The following is a 26631-nucleotide window of genomic DNA, read 5'->3' on the forward strand; positions in this document are numbered from 1 at the left end:
GACAAAGAGCCGGTCTATCAACTTTGCCTTCCCACTAATGTTGGCATCTGACCAGTCAGATAATAGCCATATGTAGTTTTAATAACAAAACAGAGAAAGTTATGACAACTCATGGTCAACTCTTAAGCCAGTGTTTCTCAAACTTGGGTCCTTGGTTGTTGTTGGATTACAACTCCCATCATCCCTAGCTAGCAGGACCAGTGGTCAGGGACGATGGGAGTTGTGGTCCAAGGACCCAAGTTTGAGAAACACTGTTCTAAGCATTTGTGGCATATATTATTGCCACAGTCCATTAAAAAAAACCTCAGGCAGCTAACCAGGATTTCACGGATTTTGGTTGTGACCTCTTCCAAAGCTAAGTACAATCACAGGGACAAGCCCCATGCCCCTTCTCCCAAGCTCCAAGTTGGGAAAATGGGTTCATTCCTGTCATGTTCATTGTCACACTCACCAGACAGGGCAAGGATGCTTGTGACAGAGTCTATAGCAAACCAATTTGCAGACTCTCCATCCCTAGCACAGACTGCAACCAAGCATGCGGACAAGGCATTCTTGACTTCATGGAAAATTTAACAACATCTGATGGAAGCCAACTGACAACACTTGATGGGCCAGCTGGCTAGCACTGAAATCCTGCTTCCTGCTGTCACAGCAAGAACAACAACTGGTTACATCATGGAACTGTCATGAAGACCACAAAGAACTTTGCAAACCTAGCTGGCAGAATCCAAGTTTTGTCTGAACTTGGTAACAGGAAGTTCAATACACTGTACAAAAAAGATAATCTATAATGGGGATGGCCAACTTTTTCTGGCATAAGTGCCACACTCACTCTTGGCCAACCCTCTGGGAGCTACATGGTGGATGTGGCGAAAAGCAGGTGTGACCACTTCACATTCATGCATGCTTAAAGCTAAAGGTAAAGGTACCCCTGCCCGTACGGGCCAGTCGTGTCCGACTCTAGGGTTGTGTGCTCATCTCACTTAAGAGGCCAGGAGCCAGCGCCGTCCGAAGACACTTCCAGCGTGACAAAGCTGCAGCTGGCGAGCCAGCACCAGCGCCGCACTCGGAAACGCCGTTACCTTCCCACTATAAAGCGGTACCTATTCATCTACTTGCACTTAGGGGTGCTTTCGAACTGCTAGGTGGGCAGGAGCTGGGACCGAACGACGGGAGCTCACCCCGCCGCGGGGATTCGAACCGCCGACCTTACGATCAGCAAGTCCTAGGCACTGAGGTTTTACCCACAGCGCCACGCATGCTTGCACATTCTCAAATGCACAAGGGACATAGTCCCACGCAGATCAGCTAGGAAGGTGGGCTGCTTGCCCCCTCTCCATCCCAATTTGCAGGAATGAGGCCATTTGCAGTCCTATTAGGGTGGTGGGTTGAGAGGTTTGAACCTCTCTGCCAACCCCAGCACCATGCCTACCTTTTTAAATTCTATTTTCGCTTTAGGCACACCCCACTCACTCCCAGCATGTACCCCAGCATGTGTGTGCTCACCCCAGACGGCGACAGGAGTCACTACATCCCTGGAAGAGGGCAAGTCTTCTTCTTCTTGGAAAATAAATTTGTACCTTAATGCTATTGCAGAGATTTTAAAAACTGCCTCTTGCTACAAAGCATTTACATCTTAAATAGATATCAAATGTCACAATTGTTCCTCTGCAACATTCTCCACTTTAATTATAGCGGAGTACTGCAGTTATTTTGGCAGATTATGAAACAAGCCCAAACAAAATGAATCAAGTAGAACCTCAGGTGGGTCTTCAAATGTATTTATACTTTGCCTGCTATGATTACTTCTTTATTTTTATTTAAAAGTCAGAAGTTTCAAGGAAAGCTTTCTCCTTTAGCTTTGTTTTCTAGAAAGGTTCCCAAGGCAGATCTGTGGCCTTCCAAATAACACATCTGTACGACTCTGCTTTTCTGCTCAACAAAGCCATTTTGTTGATGTTTCCCATAGGCATTTTCTCCTCCCATAAACTCAACACAACATCTTTGCCCCCATTTACAGTCCGACACAGTGGCCCTCTCACATGTAACACTAAACTACGCTTTAGCACTTTGTGCTCAAGTTAAAACTACCACAAATGAAGGCTTAGTCTTGTGCACTCTCTCATCCCTGCCTCTGCTCAGCCAGGAAGATTTCACCAGCAATAATTTCCATTTTCAAATAATCTCAAGCTTCTCACTGTTATACAAACCAGAGATTGTGGCCTAAAATAAAATAAACCAACCAGCTTCATAAACCATGGTTTGAAGTTGGCTTCTTCCAAATGTAACAACCCTGGCAGATCAGACCAAAGGCCCATCTAGTACAGCATCCTGTTCCACAGTGGTAAACCAGTGCCTATGGGGAGCCCACAAGCAGGACATGAGTGCAACATAACCTTCCTGCTCATGCCCTCTGGAAACTGGTATTCAGAGGCATACTATTTCCAATACTGGAGGTCATATATAGCCAACATGACTAGTTAGTAGACACTGACAGCCATGATGTCTATATGTTACCTTTTCCCAGTTGCATTGGAGGAGGAAGCACGAGTATGAGTTTTCGCTTGGGCTCATTCCAGCTTTTGCATATATTGCTTATTCATGATGTACAACCAAGATCAATGGCTGTGTTTAGACATGACAATGAGCCACGGTTTATCATTACAGAAATGATCCTGTATGAGCTTTCCCTCTCCTCTCCCAGCACAGCTACAAGGAGATCGCTTTCATTTTTTGCTAACTGCAACAGTTAGACTGGTGACTGGGAGTGGCTGCCGATACCATATAACACCTGAAAGACCTAGACTGGCTCCCAGTAAGTTTCCGAGCACAATTCAAAGTGTTGGTGCCTGACCTTTAAAGCCCTAAACGGCCTTGTCCCAGTATACCTGAAGGAGTGTCTCCATCCCCATAGTTCAGCCTGGACACTGAGGTCCAGCTCCAAGGGCCTTCTGGCAGTTCCCTCACTGTGAGTTGTGAGGTTACAGGGAACCAGGCAGAGGGCCTTCTTGGTAGTGGCGCCTGCCCTGTGGAACACCCTCCCATCAGATGTCAAAGAAATAAACAACTATCTGACTTTTCTTTAGAAGACATCTGAAGGCAGCCCTGTTTAGGGAAGTTTTTAATGTTTGATGGTTTCTTGCGCTTTTAATGCTGTTGGGAGCCGCCCAAAGTGGCTGGGGAAACCCAGCCAGATGGGCAGGATATAAATAAAAAATTATTATCATCATGATGTTCAATCCCTAATCCTGTGGTTAGTCTCAACAATGGTTTGTTGAAATAGCCTAGCTTCATAATCCATTGTTTCTAGTTTGCCTTATTTCAACAAAAGCATAGTTAGGGTTAGCCACAATTTGTCAGTTTGGATATAAGAATTTGCAGTTAATCTAAAAGAGAAGCTACGGTAACTCTTCCAGTCTCTTCCTCATGGTCACACCAGAGGAGGGAAGAAGGGAGAACGCATGAGCTTGAGGCTCCCACAGGCCCATTCCCACCCCATGGTTTTCAAGCCTACAACTATGCATTATGAATGCAGAATTTTACAACCTGTGTGGATTTATTCAGCTAAGCAAATCTGCATAAGGAAGGTGCATGGCTTTTCGCAACATAATTGAATTTTTACAAAATGAGACCTATTGGAGGAGCATACCTTATGCACAAGGAGTGAGTGACTTGAAATAGCTCCATGCATGGTAATTACTTCCTAGCTGCTAGTGTCACAGCTGCAGTAGTGCTTAAATCTGTAACATATATCCGACACCTAATTATCTGCACCATAGATTAGCGTGAACAAGTGGAACTAAGTATTCCCATGCTGCAAATGACATTGGGTGGAGCTCAGCAGAGACAAATTTTCATAGTTCACCTTGCCACCCCCACCCCCCCAAAAAAGGCTGTATGTGAGAAAATTAGTTTTTAATTTAAGCCACGACTTTGTCTTGAATTATTTGAAGTGGTACCAAAATAATAAAGTAGCTGAGAGCAAGGAAAGCAGAGTTCCCCCTCATTATTCAGTAACCATAGCCTATCCCCACATATGTAGAAAACAGAAGGCAATCCTGAGCTCCTGTATCTCTGGGTTGTTGTTTTTTAGAAACTAAGCAATGCCTGAAAAATCCAGAGCAACCATCTTCTCAAAACACACAGAGAGAAAACCAAGGTTGCAGCCTGGAAATTCCCAGAGAGGCTTGAGATAGCAATGGCACCTGGCAGTTTTTCAAAACAATCCTCCGAGGGCTGCTGGAAGCTCACATTTTGTGGAGTATATGAGCAATATCCAAGCAAGCCATGGCTCAGAGTAGGCTTACTCAAATCAGCAGGCTTACTCCAAAGCACGACTTACTTGCATATCAATTTATATCAAAGAAGGAGAAAAAGGGGCCAGAGAAATCAACTAACAATAATGCTGCCATTCTGATCTGATAGCAGGCCTATTGTTAGCATATTTCTCCCACTTTACATTTTGCTTTGTTATACTCTGTGTAGTTCTGCATGCATCATCTCTTTGCTAAGAATTCGTTTTTTAAAGCAGCAAAGTTCCACTGAATAAAGAGGAGACCTGATGGAAACTGCATCATGCATACATGCTTCTCGAAGGGCTGCCCTTATTCCCAGTTTGGAGTCTACATCAGCTAATCCAATAGAGTGGTACCTCGGAAGTGGAACAGAATCTGTTCTGGAAGTCCGTTCGACTTCCAAATGTTCAGAAACCAAGGCGCGGCTTCCGAGTGGCTGCAGGAAGCACCTGCAGCCAATCGGAGGTTGTGGAAGCCACACCAGACGTTCAAGTTCCAAAGAACATTCGCAAACCGGAACACTCACTTCCGGGTTTGCAGCATTCAGGAGCCAAAACTTTCAAGTCGCAAGGCGTTTGTCAACCAAGGAAGACTGTACTACAACTGCAACACTTGCTTGATATACACATCCCTATAAACATGTCTGCAGACTACCATATATACTTGAATATAAGCTTCGAGTGAGGCGGCGGCAGCAGAGGGACGAGCAGCGAGAAAGGAGCCCTCTCACAAGGGCAGGCACAGGAGCCATGGCTGGGAGACGCACTGCACTGTTGCTAGCGGCAGAGGCAGTGGCAGAGGGACGAGCGGTGAGAAAGGAGCCTATTCAGGCTGCTCCTTCCTCCTCTGCCGCCATCAGCGGTGGCGGTGGCGGAGGAACAAGCAGCCCAAAAGGAGCCCTTTCGGGCTGCTTCTTCTTCCTCCTCCTCCGCTGCTGCCACCACCAGGTTTGTGGTGTGGTGAACCGGCTTATACTCAAGTCAATAAGTTTTCCCAGGTTTTTTGTTCTAAAATTAGGTCCCTCGGCTTATATTCGGGTCGGCTTATACTCGAGTATATACGGTACTTCAAGAGTTCAGGGAACCCTTTAGGCAGGGCTATCAAAACTGACTTAAACTGCTCAAGCATTTTCCAGGCAAGCTTCCTGGCTTCCCAAGACTTAAGCAGCCATCCTGTATTATTTGTGCGCACTTGAGCAAATAACCACAGTGATGCCTCATGACAACTTAAAAAGAGATTGATCAATTATAACACAAACTACTAAAATGTATGCTGGGCTTGGCTAATTTAATTGTTCAAAAGTTGTACCCAGTGCTTTTTCTACTAAAATATGAGGCGTCACTACTACCCTGGGCAGCAAAAAGAAAAAGAAAAAAGTACTACCCGTACTCCATACACGTTAAGTAATATCACAAACAAAAATAAGCTCTGGCCGCACTGTGGTTATCACAAATTTGTCAAAGATTTATAAGCAGGCCTCAAAGGTCCTGCCACTTTAAAAAATGAGAATTAGTTAGCAACTTTCTGTGTAATCTCCCCACTGGGCAATCACTCCCTTGTAAACAGCAGGTTTAAGAGGTTTAAAAGATGACTTTGCAGGCTGTCCATATATTAGTCTGCTAGACAGACAAATACCCCCAACACCGTAAAAGTGCTAGGCAACGAAGCAGACCCTTAGATACCAGTGTGATAGATGAACACATAAGAACCTGACTGGAACACTGAACAGGAGAGAAAGACTCCAGGCTACTATTCTTCACCATTAAATGCACGGACAGGGGGCTGAAATATAGCTTTCCTTTGAACAGGTGATGATTCTGTCCATCTAGATAACCATTTAAAATGTTGATCTTTTTGATATTTCTACAACAGTAAAATCTGCTATCAACCCCAATAACAAGCATGTTGTTTCATACAATTGTTATTGTTTTTGTTGTTATTTATTTATTCATTCAATTCATATACCACCCTCTATCCAAAGATCTCAGGGCTGTGTTCAACATTAAGAACCCGTGCAGTTTGTCTGAGGCCCACTGGCTTGTTCTTGGCATGCCAGTGTAAGTACAGCAAGCCCCCTGGCGGTAACCCCTTGGCCAGCTTTGCCCTCCAAGGCCTGGGGCAAGCACACCCAGCTTCTGCCCCCCACCCCCGCTGCATGGACCTGTTAAGAACATAATTTATGGAGCAATTTTTTAAAAAAACCAAATGTACAGCATAATAATACATATAATAATAAAATAATCATAACAGCAGCCCCACACACATTTAACAGACCATTGATTATTTAATGGCCAAAGGCCTGGGTAAAGAGAAATGTTTTCGCCTGGTGCCTAAAGACATGTAATGACGACACCAGGTGAGCCTCTCTAGGGAGAATGTTCCACAGACAGGGAGCCAGCACAGAAAAGGCCTGTTCTTGTGTTGTCACCCTCCAACCTGCTTGGGGAAGGGGGGGCATAGAGAAAGGCCTTGGATGACAAGCACAGGGTCCAGGTTAGTTCATATGGGGAGAGGCGGTCCTTAAGGCAATGAGGTCCTGACCCATGTAAGGCTTTACAGGTCAGCATCAGCACTTTGGCCCAGAAGCTAACTGGCAGCCACTACAGTCAGGCCAGGATTGTTCCATACAATCGTTTCCATTTGCTCTGGAGTACTTATTCATCACTGTTCTAATTTTGCTTCACTGTCTCACATTTTCAAAGTGTATTACTGGTCAATTTGCAAAAGAAGGTCTATTTTGGTCCACTGCATTTGAACTATATGCTTTAATGTTCAACCATTTCATCTATGTCTCAAGCCCTATTTAGGCAGCCTGGAGTATAAAGAGGCCTTGTACTGTATTTTGTGCCCCAGCTCTAAAACCATTCACCTAAAATGTGCTATATTTATGTACAGTACAAGCTCATAGCAATCTATGCACAAGTAGAGCTCACTGAGTTCAATGGGCCTTACCTTCCAGGAAAGTGTAAACAGGACTGCAGCCAAATTCCTATGCACACTTGCCGGTGAGAAAGACCCAGGCGTTTTAGTGCCTGTTCAATTTCTGCTGTAATGAACCAAGTTAGTTTCCTTAGTTGTTGAAAAGTAGCACAAAACAATGGACAGGGTAAAAGATTTAGAAGAGGGAGACTATACACACCAGGGTGCTACCCCTAGGGCCTTGAGTTGGTGCACAGTGTTCCCACATTTCATTTCAAATAGAAATTTGAAGGTTCGCTATGTTGCCTTTCACCCTCAATGAGATATATAGCTAGGGAGGGGCCGACTGCACCAGGCCAGGGTCCAATCACACCTCAGGTAGCATTCTGCAGGCAAAATGACACCACCCATGGACTTACTGCATGGCCTTGGACAGGATGTTCTGCACGTCTTGCATACTAATATTATATACTAGGAGTAGCCAACATAGTACCATCCAGATGTTGTTGTACAACTACCCCTGTCATCCCTGGCCATTGGCCATGCTAGGAGTTCAGCTGTCACTTCCTGTGCGGATTGACCTGGAAGCCATGCTAGTTGGTGCTGATGAGGGTTGGGAGCCCGCAACATAGGGAGGGTCCCATGTGGCCCAGCTCTGGCATATGTGTTTATTCAAAAGCAAGCACCACTGCACTCCAGGGAAGCAGGCACAGCATTGCAGACTCGGCTTCTCCACTTGTAAAATGGGAATATTTTCCTACCTTAGAATGAGAATTGATAAGTTACTGCTCGCTATCCATTTTAGCAAAAGTTTTTGAAGTACATCTAGAATGAATTAGTACATCTATTAGAACCCATGCCAGTAAGCTGGTTAAACTGCTACATATAAGTGTTAACACAATCTTCGTAGCTGTGCTGTTATCAGCAAAATCACAATCACCATGGAATGGTCAACTATGTTTATCTTGTCTGTGTGTGTGTTTTGCACAGAACTGCCGGAGGCTGAACTGACTTTTCACTTTTAAGTCTCACTTGGTATAACAGATACCCCAACCCACAGTTCATCTTCTATGAACTCATGCATTGGACGAAGTAGGAGCCGTCATGATGTAGTGGGCGGTGTATGACAGACCTGAATTGGGGGAAACGGGGTTAAATTCCTATTTAGCTCAGTGGATCACCGTGGCCCAATCACTCACTTAAGACTATGAACCTAGAAGCATTTCCCCCTTTACTCAGCAAAACTTATTTCTGAGCAGACACGTATAGGATTGCACTTATCCTTATCGTAGGATAGCTGTTGTGAAGATAAAGTGGCAGGGAGGGGAAAACACAGACTGTGTACACTACCCTGAATTGCTTAAAATGTAATAAATCAATGAATATAAATAATAGGCTTCCTCTCTTAGAAACTTCATCCCACAATAATTTGTTAGCCTTTCAAGCAAGAATTGGGAATCTGTGGCTTTTCATATATTACTGGACTACAGTTCCCATCATCACAGACTTCTTGCCATTCCGGCAGAAGTTGATGGGAGCTGAAGTCCAACAACATTTGTAGGTGTCCAGTCCCCCTCATCCCTGCCTCAAAGGTCATCATAAGACTCTTTTGTTCTTTGTGCTGCAACAGACACAATGCTCACTTACCTGTAAGTCCCACTGAACGCAACAGGATTTACTTCTGAGTATACAGGTCTAGGATTGTACTGGAAAGCTAGCTACTCTTCTAGAGATCATTGTCATCCTATATACCGTATTTTTTTGCACCATAACACTCACTTTTTTCCTCCTAGAAAGTAAGGGGAAATGTCTGTGTGTGTTATGGAGGGAATGCCTACGGGTGGCATGCCTACGGATTTTCCTCCTCTAAAAACTACGTGCGTGTTATGGTCGAGTGCGTGTTATAGAGTGAAAAATACGGTATGTCCTTCTCAGGAAGGACAGCTCATTCCTTATATTCCCCATCCCTCCCTCCACTGACTTCTTTCACGCATGATGATCCTACTGCATTACGAACTATGTCTCCATTACATGTCAGTCCTGATAAATGCTTGTGGGACACTGAATATACTATATAAAAGAGATTAAATTCATATGAATTGAATGTAATATTGACAATCTGAGGAGAAATACCAGTATGACAACCAAAGGTACAGAAACACTGAAAAGCCTAATACAGTGGTACCTCGGAAGTCCAACGGAATCCATTCCAGAAGTCCATTTGACTTCCAAAACGTTCGGAAACCAAGATGCAGCTTCTGATTGGTGGAACACTCACTTCTGGGTTTGCGGCGTTCGGGAGCCAAAACGTTTGACTCACAAGGCGTGTGGTATCCAAGGTATGACTGTAGTAACTGGAAGGGTTGACTATCACAAGTAACATTTTTAAAAAATTGATTATGTTCCAATATTACTTATAGCGAATAAAAACATATTACCTTTGCTTACATGCTTGACAGTAGGGATGGAGAATTTGTGGCGCTCCAGATCTCATTGGACAACCAACTCCCATCAGGGATGAGGGGAGGGCCATAGGTTCCCAATCCCTGCTGAACCGCAACTCAAGGGTGTGCGCTTCCAGTTGTCTCCCCACTATGATCACTCTTCCAGAGTATCTCTACCACATGAGCTAGAATGGGACTTGTTTTAGAATGTTTATTATTGTTAGCTGCCTTTGCTAGATGTCTTTTTTTACACTAACATCACAATACAATTAATCAATCAAGTTTACTGTAATAAAAAAGGCAATATTCGAGACAGATTTTGAGCCAAGAAAGGGTTCATGAAAGATTTCAGAACTTGACTTAAACATAACCAAGCAAATATATCTTTAAGCAGAGGCTTGACAACCATATGTCAGGAGTGCTCTGATGGTGTTTCCTGCTTGGCAGGGGGTTGGACTCGATGGCCCTTGTGGTCTCTTCCAACTCTATGATTCTATGATATCACTCAAAGATGCATAATTAAGTATTCACCAACTAAAACTGATCATGTGGAACAAGGAGCCATGGAATGCTGGAGCCACCTGAACCCACCATGTGTTTCGAGTAAACATACCTCATGCCTTTCCTCCATCCTTCAGACTTCTCCATGAAACACAAAGATACACATTCATTCAGAAGTCTCAAATCATCAAATGCATTAGTTCCGGCCCAACAGCTTACTCAACACGGCTTTGTCCCACTCTGCTGCAATTATGGCTCATATAACACTATATACCCAAATTTGAAAAATCAAGGGGGCTTTGAGTGGAAATTCTCACGATCATGGTCACAATGCATGTTCCACAATAAGATAACAGGCCACAGTTTGGTAACATAAACATGCTTTGTGGGCAAAAGATCCAGATGGTGGTGGACTATAACTTCCATCTATTCTTGACCATTGGCCATGCTGATGAGGAGTGATGAGAGTTGGAGTTCACTAACATCTGGAGGTCACAGATTCCCATCCTCCAGGATCAACCATAATAGGCTAGATCGGTGGTTCCCAGTTGGCTAACTACTGTAGATCCCCTACTTTTGAAAATTTTGATATCTCTGTGATAGTATTTGTTAGGTGAATGGTGCCATGGATCCCCTGGGTGGTTTAAGTGGACCCCCTGGGGTCCGCAGACCACCAATTGAGAACCACTGGGCTAGATGAATCCTGGGTCTAACTCCATATGTTTCATGAGCTCATGAGAAGAATAGTCTCTACCCTACCACCTTCAATTCCTGCAGGAAAAGAAAGATAAGAGGGGGAAAGCACTTCTGCCACAACAAACCCCTAAGACAGCAAACTTAAACATATCAGACACTAAAGCCTACTTGAATCAAAGCACATTGCTTCTGAGTAAACATGATTACCTTCAGGTAACGTAATTTTGAGTTACAAACGTGGCAAACCCGGAAGTGTATACTTCCAGGTTTTACTGCATAAGCGCTCTATCGCACCACATGCATGCGCAGAAGCAACTCCTCCAGATACAGACTTTTCGGGGTAAGTACGGACCCCCGGGACGAATTAAGTTTGTATCCAGAGGGTCCACTGTAAATACAAAGGAGAGTGCAATTGTGGTGAGGCTCCTCCCTAAACAGGCTGGGGAGAGTAGTGTTCACGCTAACACTTACACATGCAGAGTTTTTTTTTATAAACTAATCACCTTGCCCAACCCGAGAAAGGATTTTAAACCCACACCTACACACACAGCCCCAAAAGTTGACATACCTGCTGCAGGACATGGAATTGGTGGAGGATAAAACTGTTGTTCCTTTCAGCAATTACAGATACAAGTCCTTCCAGATAACCTACCCTTCCCTATGCTCTTCCACATTTTGGCCCCCAACACCTGAAATATTTGGGGAGGGGAAATGCAGGGCTCTTTGGGTCTCCCAGATTCCTCCTGCCCACGTATACCAACCTCATTCACCCATCCCAGTTAACATGAATGAAAGGAGTAGAGGGTGTTTCTTGTAGGGTGGCTGACCACCTCTGCTTCTTCAACCTCTCCACCCTCTCCCACACACAGATGATCAGTCAATGTGTGCCCAGCCACATTATAGGCTTTGTGGCAGAGGAGCATGGCTCACGTCATTCTGAGGGCCACTTCTACATAGCTAATATAGCAAGAAATCTGCATCATTGCTTCAGCTACATACACACACTATATGTGACACACTACAACCCATTCTCTATTCACCTCTTCTCTCTCCACCTCCATTGCAGGGCTGTCTACAACCCATGCTGCTCAGATTCATCCTCTGTGCACCATGTCTAGCATGCACTCACTCTCTTCTCTCTGCATCCTAATTCATAACCTTCTGTTTCCTCCTTCTTCTGCATATCAGTTATCTCCTCACACTCCCACAGCTCTCTTTGCACCCCATCTGTTATTCACCCACCCCTTTCTCTTTTCAAGGGCTGGCCCACAGATAAGCCTGGCTGGGAGGGGGAGGAGGGAAACAAGTGCCTGGAATTGTACCTCGAGGGCAGGGAGTGGGAACCTGTAGCCCTCCAGATGTTGTTGGACACCAACTCCCATCAGCCTCTGCCAGCATGGTCAACAAAATAAAATAAATTCCTTCCAGTAGCACCTTAGAGACCAACTAAGTTAGCTATAGGTATGAACTTTCGTGTGCATGCACACTTCGAAAGCTCATACCAATAACTAACTTAGTTGGTCTCTAAGGTGCTACTGGAAGGAATTTTTTTATTTATTTTGTTTTGTTTTGACTATGGCAGACCAACACGGCTACCTACCTGTAACTAGAAGCATGGTCAGCAGTCAGGGATGACAGGAGTTGTAGTACAGCAACATGTGGGGGCCTACAGCTCCCCATCCCTGCACTTAAGAAGGGACAAATAAGATGGTCTGCCCTCCACCTATGAACTCAATGCTGTGTAGGTATGATTACAGGATACTTCTGCAAGAACAAGTTCAAAGGCAATAATAAGCTATCCAATCCATATGAACTGCAGGGGAAGGGGCAGCTATCTTTTATCTGGGAAGCAGGCTAGCCTTGCTGACCCAGAACTGCTATGGAACTAGGTAGCTGTAAGTCTCAAGAGGAACTCCACCATCACCACCATTGAACCATAGGTTTGTTCTTTTTAAAGCACTGAAGAAAAAGGAGTACAATGTTCTTAGATTAATTTACAGTATGACATTGGAAGACAGTAGCATCTCTTGTGTTTATCGTTCCAAGTGGTACTTTGAAGAAGCACTTATTCTCTTACAGAGTTGAAACAAAAATCATTTCAAAACACCTATAACATGGCATGGCAGGGGAAGCCATCTTTCTCATCCATAAAGATGTAAAAAGGGCCTATATAACAGATGCTATTGTAATTTCTGTATATTGTACTGTACAGTTGTGACACAATGTTCACTACTATAGTTGATGGGGGGAGTGGAGACAGTCAAGAGATCTTATTTTGGAAACATTAGGGCTCAAGGATGATAGACAAAAAAAAAAAAGGAAGCTAAAACTGAAAACTATAAAAAGCTGCGTATATACAATCACACGAGCTGAGAGATCAAACATCTACCTTCCTGAGAGAGGTATAGTTCCCCCAATTGCATAGCAAGTGAAGCAGATCATCTGTAAAGGCTCCAAAACAGTGGAAGTAGTTTCTGTGATAGAAACACCAGAGGCCCAATAAGAGACACAATCATCCCCATGTTCCCCTCACAAACTGAACTTTTTTGCAAATTGTTTTATTGCAACATCTTCATTTGGGCACTATTGATAACCACATAACTGAATTGATCAAGTTTTGAGATGAACGCTCTGAGAATTTACCCCTGTGCTGTGCCCACTGAAGGCATCAGGAAGTTTCATTTCATTTTATATGTTTATAAAACTGGGAATCATTGATCGATGGTAACACCACATTTATTAATCCACATACCTAGCACACACAGATAAAGGCTGCAACAATAGGACAAAGATACCTACGCATTTTGGAGAGAGAAACTGAAACAACGACAAACAAAAATCTCCAAAGAGCCAGTTAGGGAAAGATAGCCAGGACTAAGGTGGAAACAGAAATGCATCCTTTTACATGGCAGCACAGGCTTGCCTTAATCTCACATTTAAGCACAATAGGGAGAGGTGGGGATAAAACAAAAGCTGCATTTCTCTGGTCTTTCTTTCTCTCAATGTAGATTGCAAACACATGGAAAAATTCAGAGGCTCCTCCATAGGTCACCCAATCCACCCCAGCCTATTTAGATGTACCCGCCCTGCACTAATCCTTACGAATTTGCTTTGTTCGAATATAAATCTCCAAGAGATGGGAATAGGGCAGGGGGAGATATCCCTCTGGCAGGTCACTTTCTTACAAGAGTTCCCCCCACCTACCCACCCACAACTATCATGCTCGTCCATTGTGCCGGCGCTGGAGATCTCTCCCCTATCCTACATGCGGAGAAGACTGAAAGCGCGACCTCTGAAAAATAAAGAAAGGAGCCAAGATGCGAAGCCCAAGCAATTTTGTCTCGCCCACCCTGGCATAGTCTTTCACCTACAGAGGATCCCTCTCGCTCATCATCCCCGCTCGCCATCCAGCCAGCTCTGCAGCTCCAGACAATGCTCTCCCTTCGCGCTCCCCACCCGCACACCGCCCTCGCCCTCGCTCCCCTCCCCCTCCAAGCCCCCTGCCCATGCAGATCCCGGGCAACATGACAGTGCAAGGGCGGGCGGGTGTGAATACCTGGCGGCGGAGGCTGTGGCGCCGACACTGGAGGCGGGCGCAAAGATATTTGGACTCGTGCACGTCCCAAAAGAGGCATTCAGACGAATGGGAGCAGCAGAAGCCTCTAATCCCCGCTGCTGCCGCTCCTGCTGCTGCAATGCATGGCTGATGCTCTTCTCCGCCCCTGTGTTGCCGATAAAGCTGCAGCTTGGGCTTGGTAAGAATGGAACCTCGGCGCGCAGGCGCACTCGCCGCTCGCTAGGAAAGACTGGAGTGGGGGGGCGGTGCTGCACATGCGCCATAGACCACAGCACAGGGGTATGCGGTGAGCATGCGCCTCTTGTTCCTGGCTCTTCTAGGGACCATCACGCATGTGCTGCCCGAGTCTCTTCCCTGGCCGACGCTCCCGCCGACAGTCATAGAGGTCCGTCAAAGGCTAGATAGAACCAAGGGGGGGCATCTCTATGGTGACGTGAATCCGATACTGGAAGGCGCGGGGCGGAGGGATGCAAAGTGTGTAGCTGAGGCGATGAGCTCACCGCGCGTTGTACGCATGCGTCGGCCAGCCGTATTCTAGTAATGACGTATGTGCACAAAACGGCTGCTGCATTCCTTGATTAATATTAATAAGAGAACGAGAGGAGGCGGAGTTACGGAGTGGAGATGAAGGCTGAGCGCGCCGGTCTCGCCTTCCGGGGTCAAAGGTCATAAGAAGGCAATGCAGTATTATTTCAAGATAATTAGGGAAAGGGGTGGGGGTGGGGATTGCGTCCTAAAGAGACACACTGTACAGGGAAGCTTCTAAGGAAGTAATATTTCCTTCCCGCTCCCCGTTATTATTCCTGATTACCTGTTGAATTTCTGCCTGTTGTTCTATTGTTAACTGCATTCAAATACATTTCAACTGGTATTGCCTTTAAAAGATCTCTATCTGTGTGTGTGTGTGTGTGTGTGTGTCTGTGTGTGTGTGTCTGTGTGTGTGTGTCTGTGTGTATTTGGGCGGTGGGAGTAAGAATCTTATGGCACCTTAAAGATTAACTGCAAAATATGTATACATGTCTACTCAGAAGCTTCACTGTAAAAAAAATGCATTGTTTGTATTTGGTTTGCCGTTGCTATTCTGCAAAAGTGAAGAACAGTTATGGATTGAAGGTTAAATTTATATTTCAATAAGCAGTTAACCATTTAAATGATCTAATAAGGCAGCTATGGTTATACTTGGTTGCAATGAGTTCCTTAATGGTAGCCCTTGTCCATCATTTGTCAGGTTAAGAGGTACCGCTGCTGATTGGAACTTACGGAGAGGATTGCTCACACAGAGAGGCATCCTAAAATGCTTCCATTTCGCTCATTGTCTGCCTGCCTCTCTGCTGACTCTGTTCCAAGCCATCAAAAAGAACAATCAAAAGGAGATCACTGCAATGACCAAGTCATTGTCCTAACAAAAGACAGAGAGAGAAGTCTTCAGCAAAACTAAGACTATGTGCCCCATCCTGCACCCTGCACTCTGGGTAGTTAGCAATGGAAGATGCCAGAGAGGAGGAGGCAAGTTCCAGGTTTGCAGGGGGGAATGATGTAACCAAACTGAGAAAAGTGTCAGTTTTGCAAATGGGGGGTGGGGGTGCATGTGAATGCTCTGTACTCTAGGCTCAGGTTGTATGTATGTGTAAATAAACCATATATCATAAAGATGTCATAGTCTCTGTCATTGTCCAAAAAGAAACACAGACCCTGCTAAGTGTACCTGATACCCCTGGAATCTTGCACTGCTCAGAAATTGGGGTGTCGTGTAACAATATCCTCTGCCCGGATCTCTGTAAGTGAGGACTGCATGAATGGGTGGTTAACTTAGAAGGGCCATAACCTTGTGCCTATTGTGTAATTTGCCACCACAGGAAAAGTAACATTTAAACAACAGTCCTAAACAGGACTTACTTCTGAGGAGGCATGTATAGGTTTGCAGTGTTAGTTTGTGCAACTTCTGTACGTTGGAGATACGTAAGGAAAAGGCCAAAAAGATTCCTTGTAGAAATGCAAGTACGTTCTCCCTTACTAAAACAAAAAAACCAAAAAAACAACAACCCTAGAATGACAACAGTATGCTGAATTTTACACTTTTCTATCATGGGATTCCTGTTGCTGTGAAGTACACTTTTTCCCTTAAAATATTTTCACACATCCCTAGCTTTTTTCAACAGTTCACTACAAAGCACAGTGTATTGATTATTCACAACTCCCAAGCTCAAACAGCATGAAGAAAGCATGGATTCAAATAAATCTTATGCCATATCGTTCATAGTCCACATGTCACTATGGTGTGAATGGTGCACTGAGCATAGAGTGAGGCTTTGCTCTCTGCAGTTTGCTATGAACTAATCCTAATGCAAGGGCTATGTATGCATATCTTTGACCGACCTTGGAAGGAATAACTTACACATACAAGTCATAATGTAAAAGGCTACTTTGCATATATTTCCAATACACACAAATTGTGTGTTTCCTTTCGCACCTAATTTCCTTTCCTTTCACTCCCCCGCTCTTCCACTTCCTTTATTAACATGTTTCTCACCAGTAGTACACAGCAAGCCATCATAATCTCTTCAAGTCCTATTCCTACACTTTAAAAGCCCACTTACCATATTAATTCCACCTAACGGCAAGCCTGCTGTATTATGATGGGAGTTTTAAGGTTGTAAATGAAACAAGCTCACATTAAGGGAGATTCGCTAGTTCTGTATGAAAGGCTGTGCAAAATCAATGAAGGTTGCGATCCTAGGAATACTTACTTGGGAGTAAGTCTCGCTGAAAATGATGGAATTCCACAGGGGAGCAGTAAGAAATATTATAATATTGCTGACCTGCTCATTTGCAACAAATTGGGGTATTACCTCTGGTGGGGGACACATCATACTCCTTCTGGGGTAGTTTGTCCACCTTTGGTCCCTATCCAGCACTCAGCTGTCATCTGTGGCTCCTAAAAGTTGCTGGCATGTGACAGCAGCCACATCCCAGGAATGGCTTCGACTGGCCGGCTAAACCAGGTGAGGGTAGCCTATGGGTCTCAAACTCTTGGTGAGTTAGGGACTTCCCCTGTTTGCAAAGCCAGGCTCTGAAGGATTGAGCAGATGAGACCAACATTAGGTCCAAGGGTCACGAAGACGGTTTATGCATGTGCTATAGATGGAAGTGGGGGGCAGATGGAGATTGTCAACCCTGGGAAGGAAAACTCTGATTCTAAGCCTCTGCTGCCTTGTGGGATACCTTCAGGAGAAGAAAAGGCTAAAGAGTAAACCCTACACAAATCCCGAGTGGAGTTCCTAAGATGGTTGGATGGCATCTTGTATGCTTCCTTCCAGCAACTCCTGCAGTCAAGCTGGTACCAAACATATTGCTCTGCTTTCCTTTGGACCATCAGTGAGGCCAAAAGTGGGGTCTGATTGTCTGGGCAGCCCAGGACCTCCATACACACTGCCCAGGCTTGCACCCCAAGAAAGTCACTTTGGTGCTGCTAACACAGTGGTTTGACTTCACCCCTGAAGGTGCAGTCCATTGTCTCTAGAGACAGACAGATGCAAACAACATTATGTATAGTCCAATCTGATGCATTTTAACTTGGAAGTCATAGTGAATTCAATGGAACCATACTACCTAAAGGACCATCTTCTCTAATAAGATAGGCAGATGAAGTGGGACTTGTTTATCTACACAGGCGAGTCCCTTTTCATTTAAACAGGACTAATGAGCTGATTTGTTCTTCTCGGCTGCTGGCTGCCATTTTGTTTCCATTTTTTATCTGCTCTTACCCTATTTCTATATGGTTTTATCGTGTTGTTGCTTGTTACGTTATGTGGATTGGTTAGTTTCTATTGTGGATTTTATTATTCTTTCCCACATTGGGCTTTTTAAATTGGAACATGTTGGGGTAAATGTAACAAACAAAAATAAGTGAGTAAGTCCCATTGAACTTAATGAGAATTCTGGGTAGAGAGGTTTAGTTTAGGGTAGAGAGACTAGTGATGGAGGTCAATAGGAATACAATAACTGACCATTTTGAGGGGGAAAGTGCTAGTTTTCAGAATAAAAACTGGAAAGATGTAACTGAAGTTGCAAAAATGTCCTTTATATGTCAGTATCATCTAAACTCCTAGTTGTAGTATAATACACACATTAAAGTTTCATTCCACAGAACTGTGTATCTAGTTATCTGAATCCATGAGGAGTTTTTCTGAGGGGAATTTCAAGAGCAGTTTCTGGTATGGCATAAGATCAGCCGCTCTATCTCTACTGTCAGAGAAGGGAAGAGTGCTGTTGCACCCAGGTCCTGCTTGCAGGTTTCCCCACAGGCGTCTGGTTGGCCACTGAGAGAAAAGAATCCTGAAGTAGATGGACCACTGGTCTGAACCAGGTGGCTTTTAAGTTCTTATTCTTAACCTCCTCATATTGGCAGCCTCTGAACCTAAGTTCCTAGCTGACCTACTTCTTTTAAAAGAAAGTTAAAAACCAGAAGAGGAGTTTGAAAAAACTGCAATGAAAAGCAAATAGATATGCAAAATGGTAAATAAATTGTATATATAAACAAGAGATTACCATTAAGCCATTTTTAGTCTAGCATTTTTATTGTCTTTATAAAAAACCCATCTGGTTAATTAAAACCCTTATTACTGTTTTCATCTCTCATTAACTTGCAACAGGGGAAAACCCTTACTATCCATGAACAGTATTAAACTCATTCATTTTAAATGTACATTTAAACAAAAGCTTTTAGTGTTCATACATCAAAACAGCATGACATTGCAATGAAGGTATAATTAAGGAATTAAATGTTGCACTTTCCTTTACAGCGTGTATGTTTCGCCCAGACGTATCCTAAGCAATCTTGCTTGTGGTCTAAGGAGCATTTGGAGCTGAGACGTTAAAATCAGAGATGGCCCAAGACTTTTCTGTGGCTCAGAGAAAAAAACCAGCAACGTATGGGCTCTTATGGTGGTTTTATATAGTTCTAATAGAAAAGGCTCCGTTTTTATGTATCCTTACTTTGGAATAAGCTCCTGCAGCAAGATTGCACCCCACCCATCTATTCCATGTGGAAGTAGATAGTGCTGTTGGCATAGAAAAGTGAGAATTATACAGAATCTTAGGTGGCAGCTGCATTGTGGCTAGCTGAGTCACGCTCCTCTCCCAACTTCTCAGAGTGCCCACTAGCAAGCCCCCAGCTCCAGTCTTTCCCATCACTGACATTGCCGTCACTGTTCCCTACCCATTCCTCCATAGGTAAAGGTAAAGGTACCCCTGCCCGTTCGGGCCAGTCTTGCCAGACTCTAGGGTTGTGCGCTCATCTCACTCTATAGGCCGGGAGCCAGCGCTGTCCGCAGACACTTCCGGGTCACGTGGCCAGCGTGACAAGCTGCATCTGGCAAGCCAGCGCAGCACACGGAACGCCGTTTACCTTCCCGCTGGTAAGCGGTCCCTATTTATCTACTTGCACCCGGAGGTGCTTTCGAACTGCTAGGTTGGCAGGCGCTGGGAACGAACGACGGGAGCGCACCCCGCCACGGGGATTCGAACCGCCGACCATGCGATCGGCAAGTCCTAGGCGCTGAGGTTTTACCCACAGCGCCACCCGCGTCCCAATTCCTCCATACCACTGAGTATAGAATGGTTTTGGCAAGGCAAATAAAAGAAAAGGAGGCAAAATTTGGATTGGCAACCGGAAAGTTTGCATTTGAACCAGGGGACAGCAGCTACCAGCTTCTAGCACAGAAGTGGGAAACCTATGGCCCTCCAAATGTTCATGAACTACAACTCCCATTGACCAATGGGAGCTGTAGTTCAGCAACATCTGGAGGGCCACAGGTTCCTTACCCCTGTCCTAGCATAAAGGCTCAAACAGAAGCAGGGTGTGTTTTAACTGATCATGTGAGAAGACTCTGAAAGTTTTACTGCTTTTATCTTTATCACTTTTGGTATATTTTAGCTGCTTTAATTTCCACTGTGGAAGTACGTGGAGGGAAAAAATCCCGACCCTAACAAAGACAACAACTGCTAGACAAAATGTTTTTATTTTCATGCCTCTAAAAGCATTTCCCTTGTGGTTATATGTATGAGTCAGCAACTCATCAATTCTGCAGTATTTTTAAAGAGTTGCTTAAGGGACAATATGGCAAAGCAAACCTTCTGAAATTAGGATATGCAAAAGCTTCCAGGGCGGGTGGAACTATCCAGACTCTGGCTCTACCAATTGATTTTGAACTAGGTGGGGGGGGTGGGACACCAGGATTATTATTAATAGCCTTCTAGCTTTCTGGGAAATGATCTCACCAAGCTGGACTAATCTTTTAAATTCGCATTATGGAGGCAAAATGTCTTTTTTTAGAGGCAGCTACTTAAATCGATGGGTCGTTTCTAACTATATAATACCTTATATGTTGCTCTGAATCTTGGAATGTCCCCAGAATTCCAACAGCAAAAAGAGCAGGATATCTCAAAAGAGAACGCTGTGGATTTTCTCTCATTGCAGGTACACAAAATGCAAATCAACCCAGTCCCCAAACACTAAGCCCCGTCCACGCAAGGGGTCTGCAAGATGCTATTGAGCTTTAAGTGGCCTGCCTCCTTAATTAATTACACATGTAATCCTATTTAAAAAATCCACTGAGAGGATATGCTTTGAATTCCAATTTGTTTATGCCCCGCCTGTGTTCATCTTGAGCTTACTTAAGGATGCGCCCCACCCCCTTCCAGAGGCTCACTTTTCCAGAGGGAACAGGAGCAACTTCTCCCTTACTGTTATGCTATTCTTGCCTTGGTCCGGCTGCTGTATTGATAAGTGCAAAAATGAATTGGGTAGGAGGAGGCAGAGAATAAACAACTGCAGCAGGAACAAGCTCGTATAAATGTTCCCTACTGCAGGTGTCAAACCACTTCAGAATCTGCTTTGATGTTGCAGAGGTTTCCAAGGTACAGTGGTACCTCGGGTTACATACGCTTCAGGTTACACACTCCGCTAACCCAGAAACAGTGCTTCAGGTTAAGAACTTTGCTTCAGGATAAGAACAGAAATCAGGCTCCGGCAGCGCGGCAGCAGCAGGAGGTCCCATTAGCTAAAGTGGTGCTTCAGGTTAAGAACAATTTCAGGTTAAGAACGGACATCTGGAACGAATTAAGTACTTAACCCGAGGTACCACTGTACTTGCTTGGTGTACATGGGGAGAGCCGGTTAGGCCAAAACAACACACAAGACTTTGCCCTCCTGGATTTGTAAGTCACCACAAGTAGCTGATCACTAGTTGCCCCTTAAGAGAAAACCCAAATTGCTGGAAAGGAGGCATGCACATCCCTCACGGTGGGATGGGGAGGTTTTTTGTTTTAATTGAGGTTCATGGCAGGGCATTGCTGCAAATGAAAGAGCAGCTTTTATCTGCTGTCCACTGTTTGTGGCAGTCTATTTATTTATTTATTTAGTTATTTATGGACTGTCTTACCCGCCCTTCACCATGAGGCTCCAGGGCAGGTTATGGCAACACAAAATCTGTGGAATCTACATCTATCTATCTAAACTGTCCAAGGCCAGTTCAGCATTTGGTAAAAAAGATGTTGCCAGATGCAGCTCTGTGGAGAGGAAACTTAAAACTATCCCAGGGAATGGGCTACCCTCAGGGAATATGCCCTTTCCTGGGCTGTCCCCCCACAACCTTCCAAGAGCGATCAAACTACCAAGGGGGCCTTTCTGCTGATCTGAACACCTGAGAGGGCCTGTAGGGAAGGGAGTGGCCTTCCATACATTGCAGAGGAACATTAGTGGCTGCACGTCTGCAGGGAAGGTTTCCGATCTGCAGCTACTTCTCAAAGTGCTATGAATGCAATGCAACAGTGAAACGCCTCCATAAATCTGTTAGTCTTTCAGTTGTGTGCATGCATGTATTCAAAGTGGAATTCCAGTGACGGCAATACAAGGAAAAAAGATTATTGTGTATATAATGTGCTCGGGAAAAGAAGGGGTGAAAGCCATTGCATGTCTGTGAAAATCAATCAGCTGCACAACCCTTAGAATTTGAAGCAGGTTTAGAGACACCTGCTGACTTATTTCTGTATGACAGTTAAATATTTCTTAGAGCTTTGGAATCAGAATTTAACTGTGTGTCCCAATGCAAAGGATGACAAAAACCTGTATTTTTAAATAATGAAGTACATGGAGAGTTTTGGGGGGGGGAACCAACTTGTCAAGTAGCAGGGAGGAAAGTCTGAGCACGCTGAAATTTCCCCTTCTGTGCAATTAGGAAATGTATAGGCACCCAGCCCATTTCTGCGTCTGATTGCATGATTTGCATAACATTCCTGTTTCTCTTTCATTCCACCTTTCCAAAACTCAGCTGGAAGCTTATCCCTTTCTCTCTTCCTTAGCCTCCCCAAACTCTACTCCTCGTACATTATGTCATCTCTCTACTGATATTTATGAGGTGAAATGAATTGCAACAGGGTATATACAGCAAAGTTTGCTGACCTGGTGCCTTCCAGGTGTTTTGTACTACAGCTCTCATCACATGCTGGCTGCGGCAGATGGGAGTTCTGGAAAAGGCTGGCATATGGAGTGTGTTGAATGTTGAATACAAGGAGCAGAGCAGTACATTTTGACTGGCCTAACTTGTTGTGAGAGTTAAGAAAAGCTGCACCTTCTAGAATTCTCTCTTCTTTATAATTATGTCTTTCTCTGTATCTGGACACATTAATCCAAACAGCAGGTCTCCTGGCTATGTGTTCTTCCTGAACTTCCTCACTTCTATAGGAATAAGGTTTTGTGGTTTTTTTCAATAAGAGGATCCTGCATCTTTAAGCATTGTGGAGGGACAGGAATTATGGCATGTGAAGCTTATCATGCAGGGCTTTCACTTAATCTGACGCATTTGGCTGGAACAAGAAGAACTAAACAGATTCATTTCTTTTTAATACAACTTGTAGATAAAAGCATGTTCTGAATAAAAACCAAATACTGCAACAACCTACTGGTGACTTTTGAGTGCAGTTGTGGTGGAATGAGAATTTTTTTCCATTATTTATATTATTATCTACCATTATTTTTGTTTGCTTGCTTGAAAACACTGGCAAGTATAGAAGCATGCTGCATTTTGTGGGATGAAGTCAGGGCTTTGATTCCACAAGACAAAGCAGGTGTGACAGTAATTCATTCCAGTTCCCAGGGCTAAATGAATAACTGACAGCTCTTGCTCCTTCCACATTCTTATGCTGGGTGCACAGAAGAGGGGCTCAGCATTCTCCAGGCGGGGAAGAGGCTTTGCTGACACTTCACTCTCTTAGGGTTCAATAACTGTTTCCCTTATTACAGCAGCTAACAGATTTTGTCAGTAAACTGGATTCTGCAGCATGCTGCGAAGAAAAGAACGATAGGTGCCAACAGAGTCATTTCTGCTCCCTTTCTAAGTTAAATATGGGACACTGCTGATATGCCTCTTTAACTGCTGTAGATGAGAGACAATTTGGGTTGATTCTGCTTTTTCTATCACTGTGGCACCAAGCTGCACTATTTTCCCTTCTACATAATCTGCATTTGCAGGCACAGGTAGAAGCCTTAATCCAATGTTACCTGCCTTAGTCCATGGGTAGGCAAACCAAGGCCTGGGGGCCGGATGCGGCCCAATCGCCTTCTAAATCCAGCCCATGGGCAGTCCAGGAATCAGTGTGTTTTTACATGAGAATGTGTCCTTTTATTTAAAATGCATCTCTGGGTTATTTGTGGGGCATAGGAATTTGTTCATTTTACCCCCCCCCTCAAAATATAGTCCAGCCCCCCACAAGGTCTGAGGGACAGTGGACTGGCCCCCTGCTGAAAAAGTTTGCTGATCCCTGGCTTAGTCTAAAAGTAAGCTTTTTGGAGGTCATCAGTTACATTACCCTGAAGTCTCACTGTAGTTTTAATGAATAATATGATTGAAAATGGCTCAAAAGTTATTCTAACCCATCTGCCCTAATATTTGCCAGTTTTAAATAACTCTCGTTCCTCACACAGCCATGCCTCCTGTTTATATAATTGCGAAGCTTTCTTTCTATCTCACTTAAGGTCACCAGAGTGTTTCCTGGCGTGGCTGGGTTGATTTGTAAGAGCTGCATAATTGGCAGAGATTCATCTGGCGAATCTTTCCTTCCTGCACTGCATCACTATGCCAAAGAAGAATCATCTACTGAATTTTCCGCCCATCATGCACTGTTAAAGGCAGACAAGATATGCCAGCAAAAGGGTTGCTAACCTGTCTGTCTATAAGTGTGCAAATACAACCAGCAGAATTGAGAGGTTTTTATTTATTTCTCTCCCCTGCCCCCCCCCCCGGTAGTAAAAATGATGTAAGTGAAGCTTTGCCTGGGAAACCTTAATAATGAATTTTGACATGTCATGCACCTATTAAGTAACCATGATGGAAGACAGTTGACAACCTTATTCTATCTTTCACCATCCCTCTCCAAATCTGAACAAGACTGTGACTTACCCTGATCCTAAACATGTTTCCTTAGGAAGATAAGAAGATATATTACAAGTAATGGTGCATAGGCTTAGATTCTTGGTGGAAGGGCTTTTGTGTGATGAGCAGAGTCCTGAGCATAAAATCTCCCTATGAGTGGCTGAAGCAGAAGTCATGACACAGCATGCCTGTTCACTTGCTATGGAAACTATGTTTGGTTAAGTATCAAGTGTCCAGATTTCTGCTCATGTGCTTAGCAAGGAAGTGCTGCATATTTATAACTTAGGCAGCCTAAAGACTACAACAGCAAAGCAATTCCCTTATGGGCCAGCAAATTCATTCCACAGCTTGGCCTGAGCAATGTATTAATTATTGTTGTTTTTATATTGCCAGAAGAATGTGGAATCTCTTCTAGACCAAGATAAATTGATACCAGAAGGATTAATGGTCTAACTTAGCTACAACACAGTAAGGCGTGTGATAAACCAAAGAGTGGGGACCCATATTGAGGCCTGAGGGTTGTATCCAACCAAGTTATACTCAGAGCAGAGTCCATTACATTAATGGACCCGTTAGTCATGTCCATTCTTTTCAATGGGTTTACTCCAGGAGTAAGGAAGCTTTGACCTGTGAACCAAACCTGGCCCAGCAAACCTCCCCATTTGGCCTGCTAGGCTGCTTTTCTTAAACCAGGCCTACCTGCCCCACACCTGATGTATAAGATGTCAGGTCTGGGGCAGGTATCAATGTGGCTACAAAGTAACAATCAGGAGTGTAAAGTGAGTGACTGATTGTTCCTTGCTGGAGCATGGTACACTTCAGATGTTGGATGAAGGGAGTGTATCTTTTTCTGAGAGCACCAAGCAGTTTGCATTAAAATTTCTGCTAAAACAGGTTTCCCCCTCCACTTCAATGCAACCTGCTAGGCACTACAGGATTAGCAAAGTCCCTTGTTCTGTGGTTCCCAGTTGCCAACTGGCTGTCAGGCACTTGACATAATGATGCCAAGTGATTGACAAGTGAGTTGTCCAACCCACCTGTCAAAGCTGGTCCACAGGTTATGGTCAGATAAGGATCTGGTTCAAAAAAGGTTGAAAAGGTTCCCCATCCCTGGTTTACTCTGAGTAATACTAATATTGGCTACAACACTGAGTAATCCAGAATACCATTCCATAGGGGCATGTTGGAGCTGCAAAAAGAACCTGGATGAAGGGTGTGTTTGAGAACATATATGAACACCTTAAATTTGGAGGCTGCAAAGGTACATTGAATCAATTACCACCTTGTTGGTGAGATCCCGAAGCAACATAACTTTTTATAACATGTCGAGATTGGAAGCTTGGCAGGATCACTAAACAACTTTGTGATCCTCCCACACCCACAATCTGCGCTGTTGTTGAGACGCACACTTCCCTCTAGTACAAAGTGTATTACTTAGGAGAAAATGTGGGAATTCTTTTTACCAAAGTTATGTTTGTGCAGAAAACGTGCTGCAAATGAGAAACAGATGTGTACCGTTTTTTAAAAAACCTGAAATTAAAAATTTGTGTAGAAAGTATGTAAATTGGTAAACTTGCTGCCCCCTAGTGTATCAATGTATTCATGGAAGGAGACTAGCTTTTCTCTCTCCTATTATAAGGACTTAATAATTGGAGCTTTGCACACTTCATAACATATAGCAAAACACAGATTTGTCATAATTAAAGAAAGAATTGCTTAAGCAACAGCATAGATTTGTGATACTAAAAGGAAATTTTGAAGTACACAGT

At 44.1% G+C, this 26631-nt stretch overlaps 1 protein-coding gene and 2 long non-coding RNA genes across 9 annotated transcripts in view; 2 read left to right on the top strand and 1 right to left on the bottom strand.

Moving 5' to 3' along the window:
• Window positions 1–14586, bottom strand: part of CLASP1 (cytoplasmic linker associated protein 1) — a 158389-nt gene extending 143803 nt beyond the window's left edge. For 3 of the 7 annotated variants that reach the window (XM_081924673.1, XM_081924672.1, XM_081924671.1), the window contains exon 1: window positions 14412–14584. The gene's annotated coding sequence lies outside the window, so the exon portion shown is untranslated. Of the gene's footprint in view, window positions 1–14411 lie in introns of all 7 variants that reach the window. The other 4 variants (XM_081924676.1, XM_081924674.1, XM_081924670.1 and 1 more) reach the window with 3 other exon arrangements.
• Window positions 14587–14683: 97 nt separating this feature from the next.
• Window positions 14684–16084, top strand: LOC309377782. The gene is made up of 2 exons (XR_014171641.1): window positions 14684–14817; window positions 15661–16084. It is a non-coding gene; the product is annotated as an uncharacterized lncRNA (long non-coding RNA).
• Window positions 16085–21969: 5885 nt separating this feature from the next.
• On the top strand, window positions 21970–26631 carry LOC309355407. The gene is made up of 2 exons (XR_014162534.1): window positions 21970–22980; window positions 24466–26631. It is a non-coding gene; the product is annotated as an uncharacterized lncRNA (long non-coding RNA).

This window comes from Podarcis melisellensis (assembly GCF_964234715.1).
Source record: "Podarcis melisellensis genome assembly, chromosome: 1".
NCBI lineage: Eukaryota > Metazoa > Chordata > Lepidosauria > Squamata > Lacertidae > Podarcis > Podarcis melisellensis.